The sequence below is a fragment of the Conger conger genome, chromosome 12 (genome assembly GCF_963514075.1).
Source record: "Conger conger chromosome 12, fConCon1.1, whole genome shotgun sequence".
Classification (NCBI taxonomy): Eukaryota; Metazoa; Chordata; class Actinopteri; order Anguilliformes; family Congridae; genus Conger; species Conger conger.
In genome coordinates, this window is record NC_083771.1 from 44,533,945 (window position 1) to 44,540,496 (window position 6,552).

Below are 6,552 nucleotides of genomic sequence, written 5' to 3' on the forward strand. Positions count from 1 at the left end.
GGCCTTTTGGGTTGGTTTACAGATATATGCATACTGTAAGTATCCTTTGGAAATATTGCTAACATTTGGTACACTTCATATGTCCGATATTACTCAATATTACTAAAATAGTTTCAAATTGAAGAGAACATCTTGCATGTGTTAATGCAATATTGTCATTTTGTGCTATATGTTGACCATTTTTGTCACTTTGGACTGTAGATAAGCGGAAAAGAGAAAAGTAAGTACAAACTACTTGTAATAAATTCACTTGCCTCAATTAGGAGTGCATTAATTTGGTATACATAATTTTAAGCATATTCTTTGTTTTTGGTGATTACAATATTTCAGAATAGACCATGTGAAAAGCTTCATTTTTCAAATGTTTTAGTTGACTAAGTATATTCTTAGATGTTAAGTATAAAATAAGATATAGTGAAAACCCTTCTGAATTAGGGGATTTAATTGTCTGAATCTTGAATTTGTTTTCACTGTTTGTTGCAATATTGTCATTTGATTTTTACTCAGAATAAGACATGAATTGAGGCGCATTGCCCAGAGCTGCCGAAGACGAGTCCAATCTCCAGCATCATCTCGGCATGATCAGGTGTCAGAGACCGAGCGGGATCTGGGGTGGGGGGGACGAGCTCAATCTGGGCCATGACTGGATCTCTCAAGATCCCAAACAAACCTCAAAATCAGCCAGGAAGTTAACTGATTTAAAGGTACAATAGGTAATTTCGGACTTCTAACGGAGAGGAATCGCAGCAACAAACACGCTGAAATCACAACACTGTTTATCCCAACACCGTTTATCTCCGTGAACAGGCTGATGTTGAAACGCCATTGGCTGTGGTAATTAGAACCAATTTTCAACCAATGAGATTGAATTATTGTACAGCTATAAAATGTTTTGGTACAGAGTGCCGGCCCGTCGACTGCATATTTTGAAAAACGAATTTAAGGACTGAAAACACAGGCAGAGGGTGAGTCAACATGTCAGTGAGCCTTTTTCAATGATAGGAAGGGATTTACAGTGGTCTTGTAGCAATGCCTTAACACAAATCTTACCTATTGTACCTTTTAAAATGTAGTTAATGTGGTTGGAAATGACATTGAACAAAGATTTCAGAGTGCAGAATTAATGTTCTGAAGTATCTTCTGTGGTCAAAGATGGCCCAATATACTCCCCCATCTCACAAGCACAGCAGAAGACTCTTATCCGTGCAAAGCCATGGTGTATGAAGTACTAAAAACAAAGGAATGAATACTTATTCTTTTGAAAATAAATGTGAAATTTGAGAAATCGGCTTGGTATAAATTCTATTGAACCACTAAGAGTTGAATATTTGCCACATTTCAGGATAAAAAAATAATAAAAAAATCTCAATACTTAAATCTAATATTTATTTTTATACAGTGTGTGTGTGTGTGTGCATATATATATATATAATTTTTTTTTTTTTTTTTTGTGGTGCCTCAGGGTAGATCCTGAGGCCGTGGGTGGGGCCCAGCTGAAAACCAAGACACAGGAGTCTGTAATATCCAGAAAAAATGAATCTTCTTATTTTTTCCGTTTTCTTTTTTTTCGTCGGGGTATTGCTGATAGCGCCCCCCTCAGGGCAAGGGTAGGAAAACGGGAGAAAATAATAGGGCCATTGAGGCAAAAATGAATTTGGTTCTTCCCAGACTGGGGTATTCTTCAGGGCCTCCTTCCTTCTTTCCTCCGGGGCCGCGTCAGGGCTGGGGGAAGCACACAGAGATAGGGTTAGGTAAGGGTGCTCGATTATCCTCACGTGTCCGTTGGTAAAGGTGGGGCCTCCTTTTAGGTTCAATCCTCCAGGTCAGTACGGCAGAGGATCTTTCCTCTCGCTGCTCTTCCTTCCTCAGAATAGGCGCCGACTGACTCCGTTTGCAGCCTCGACCGCGCCTTAAATATCTTCCCCTGCTCATTAGGGAAAAGGGCTGCAGCTGAGTCAGTAGTTTTCCACAGTGTTCACTTACGTGCGCTGTCCGGGGTCCTGGACTGCAGGTAGAGGGTTCTCTCTCCATGGTGCTGATCTCCCCATCACTTCCCTAGGAAAATAGACCCCTTCGCATACCTCTCCCAATGCGTAACGGTTGCAGGGTTGCGTTGTGCGGGTCCTTCTGGGGTTCTCTACCCACGTGGCGCAACATGCAGGAGCAGGGGCGCCACAATGTATATACACACACACTCACTCATTAAGCACTTCATTAGGTATTTATTAGAATAATTTTTTTGACATGTTTTATGCTGCTGTGGCCTATCCACTTAAAGGTTGTGTGTTCAGAGATGCTCTTCTGCATACCATTGTTGTAATGTGTGCTTATTTGTGTTACTGTCACCTTCCTGTCAGCTTCCTCTGACATCTCTCATTAACTAGGCATTTCTGCCCACAGAACTGCTGCTCACTGGTTTTTGGTTTTTCCATTCTCTAGAGTAAACTCTAGAGACTGTTGATGATCAAGAGTTGCAGAAATACTTGAACCAGCCCGTCTGGCACCAACAATCATGCCACGGTCAAAATCACTGAGATCACATTTTTACCCATTCTGATGGTTGATGTGAACATTAACTGAAGCTCCTGACCCATATCTGCATGAGTGTATGCATTGCACTGCTACCACTTGATTGGCTGATTATACACTCACTGAGCACTTTATTAGGAAAATGTTTACTTTATTACACCTACTTATTCATGCGATTATCTAATCAGCCAATTGTGTGGCAGCAGTGCAATGCATGCAATCATGTAGATACGGGTCTGGAGCTTCAGTTAATGTTCACATCAACCATCAGAATGAGGAAAAAATTACTTTGACCATGGATTGATTGGTGGTGGCAGACAGGGTGGTTTGAGTATCTCAGAAACTGCGGATCTCCTGGGATTTTCACGCACACTAGTGTCTAGAGTTTGCAAAGAATGGTGCAAAAAACTTAAAAAATCCAGTGAGCAGCAGTTCTGCAGACAGTAATGTCTTGTTAATGAGAGACGTCAGAGGAGAATGGCCAGACTGGTCAAAGCTGAAAGGAAGGTGACAGTTACGCAAATAACCACACATTACAACAGTGGTGTGCAGAAGAGCATCTTTGAACATACAACACATCATAATGCTAAGTGAATAGGCTACAGCAGTAGTAGTCTAAAAAAACAAATACCAAATACCTAATAAAATTTGATATAAACATTATAATTATCATTATAGTTCATTATGTTTTTATACACACGGTAAAGTCATTCATGGTTTCAAATGAAAAAAAAACGTTAGAATTCGAATTCTGCAACACTAACCCGAATTAAAATCCATGCGTCTGCAATTCTTCAAATATTCAGATGTTCCAACTTATCCTTTCAAGTGCACATTTAGGTTTCAAACTTGTTCTTGTTCAGAAGTTTCAGGTATAATTTCAATATTGTTTCTCTTTGTAGACACGACAAGCAAAACCATTAGAGATGAACCTTCTCTCCACCTGAGCAGAGTACAGCAACCAGACAGGAGGTATTTATCTGTGAGTCAGTCTGTCCACCAGGGGGCATTGCTGCAGTCCTGAAGATTCTAGTGTAGAAATGCATCAAATAAGTCACATTTGCTAATCATTCTTGGAAATATGTTACCCAGGCCAGTTGCTATGGTTCCATACAGTAGTGTAGGTAAGCTTAATTTTATCATCTAGTATTTTTGGAACGGAATGGAGTGTAGCTGGATCAAGGGTGAAAAAACAAGATCTACCATGATTGGATCTTTTAAGCAAGACAATAATCCAAAGCAAATTTCAAAATCAACCAAGAAATGGTCGACTGACTGAAAAATTTTGTTAACTGACCATGAAAATACTCTAGACTTAAACCCAATTGACAGATTCTGTGGTCAAACATCCCCCAATAAACTCACACATCTCATAACACACTGTAGAAGACTCTGTTGTGTTATCCTTGGTAGCCATGGTGTATAAAATACTGAAAAGGTGTGAATATTTATAGCACCAAATGGAGTTACATGAGAGTACGTTCAGTACCCATGATATTTAATTTGTATAGGCTCGTTCATCTTCAAGGGTATTAATAATATTGTGGTGCTCTGTATATTATACGCACAGCATGATTCCTGTGACGGGGTGTTTCCTTTTAATTGGTAAATGGTTGTCATTTATATAGCGCCTTTATCCAAAGCGCTGTACAATTGATGCTTCTCATTCACACACACACACACCGACGGTGATTGGCTGCCATGCAAGGTGCCAACCAGCTCATCAGGAGCATTTGGGGGTTAGGTGTCTTGCTCAGGGACACTTCGACACAGCCCGGGCGGGGGATCGAACCGGCAACTCTCCGACTGCCAGACGACTGCTCTTACTCCCTGAGCCATGTCGCCCCATAATGTCGCCCCTTAATTCCAAATTAAGTAATTGTTGAATATGTTATTATTATGTGTGCACAGAAACATTGAGTGTTAAATGAACTCTGAGGATATTTTTATTGTGTGGCATCATATGAGCCAGTTAGAGTTCATTATCACCGAATATGTAACTGTTCAGCACACTGATCAGACTGAACTCCACGGCTGGGATGAGTTCACACCACGCTCACATACTGTCATCCTGTTTATCACATAACTTCGTCATCTGTGTTACTGTTTTAGAAATGTTTTTTTTATCTCTGGTTTTACAGGGAATATGAAGATGGTCTCAGTGACGTGTAAAGGATCCTTTGTTGTCGACACAAGGACACAGTCTAAGGGCCAGATTATGTGTACCCACAATGCACTTTGCAGTATTGTTCTTTGCTAATTGGTACACTGAATTATGACATCATTCATCTGTAAATATCAGTTCTCCCTTTGCTAATACTGCTCCATGCTGAAAACATGTTCCTGCTTTGTTTGAAATCAGGTTGTTTGTTTCTCAAGAACATTTCTCTCACATTCTGGTGAAAGCCTAGCTAGCGAACAGAGCTTTAGTTAATGCTGTGAAAATGTTAAATTTTTGGCCATTTGTGTTGAATTCAATGGCACTTTATTTTCTTTATTCTTTATTTAGGAGACGCAGTGCATTGTGACACTGCGGTGTGAATGCGTTTGTTACCTGCTTGTACTCATGAGTGTGGCAACTAGCGGTGCTGAGGGTGCTACAGCACTCCCTGGTGAGCTCATGGCAAAATGCTTTGAATAAGAACGACCTTAAAACATTTCAATTAAATTCATTAAAACACTTTGCATAATGTTGCTGTTGTTATTGACATAAACATTGTATGTTTTCGGAATATTGGGGACATCATTTGCTTTACACTTTATAATTTAATAATAGTGTTTCTTGTGTAAAATTCTGCTATGACCAGCTTGAAATGACCAGCTACCAGGTGTTTCAAAACCTAGCTTCAGCTGGTCAAACCATGTTGAGTATGGAGCTGGTCTGTATCAATCGACTGTTGAAAAATATGGACCGAGTGCCTGTTACCTCACCCACTGACTATCCGTGGGCTTGGGAAGAGTGTTTGGAAGCACCAGAAGTCAAGTTTACCGGTCTAAACTGGTCAACCAGCTACCAGCAGTTTCAAAACCTAGCTTTAGCTGTTTTTCAGCAGGGAGAGCTAATGCACGCCATAGGCTACACAGGATAAGTTGGCTAAACTTCACATTTCCTGTTGGTGCATTTCCTGTCAGAGAAGATCAGATCGTATCAAAATGGCTCGAAACTTATTTAGACATAAAAGGAGCACGACTGAAGATGACCCAGGAAAGTAACTGGACTCCCGCTATTGCCTGGTACCAGCACCGGCGCTGAGATGGTACCTACACCCACAGTAGCGCTATAGGGTAATGAGTCTAACGTGACAGAGATGCTCTTCTGCACACCACTGTTGTAATGTGTGGTTATTTTTGTTACTGTCACCTTCCTGTCAGCTTCCACCAGTCCGGCCCTTCATTAACAACACGTTTCTTCACACAGAACTGCTGCTCGCTGGGTGTTTTTTTGTTTCACACAACATTCCCTGCAAACTAGAGATTGTTGTGCGTTAAAAACCCAGGAGATCATCAGTTTCTGAGATACCCTGTCTGGTGACTACACAGGGTTTCACGGTCAAAGTCACTAAAATCACATTTCTTCCCCATTCTCACATTTGGTCTGGCAACATTTCGTGGCAGAGAGTGATAGCGTTGTGTGTTCTTCTTGTGTGAAAGCAGTGTCTTTGGATAAATGTAGCACATTCTATTAATCAGTTAAATTTTGCTATATATAATTTGTGTATAAATTACGTTTGCTTGAATATCAATTTGTATTATTCCCTGCACAAACCAGCGTGCTTTGTATGCAGAGAACCCCCAGAGGTAATGTCAAGCTCAAACACATTCAAATCAGATAAATAACAATCCCCTGACGTGCAGCATATGAAATATATTGAGATACAGTACACATGTACATTGGGCTCCAGCATTATTGCCACCCCCGATAAAGCTTCACAAAAGGTTTTTGTGAACCAAAATACAATACTTATTGACTGAAGCTTTATTTTCCAATGTGCGTAAAATAGTATGTTTTATTAATGATTCAGT

At 40.4% G+C, this 6,552-nt stretch overlaps 1 long non-coding RNA gene across 1 annotated transcript; it reads left to right on the forward strand.

Moving 5' to 3' along the window:
• Positions 1–507: 507 nt before the first annotated feature.
• LOC133105508 (uncharacterized) lies at positions 508–5,148 on the forward strand. The gene is made up of 3 exons (XR_009703860.1): positions 508–586; positions 3,432–3,501; positions 4,671–5,148. It is a non-coding gene; the product is annotated as an uncharacterized LOC133105508 (long non-coding RNA).
• Positions 5,149–6,552: the final 1,404 nt, after the last annotated feature.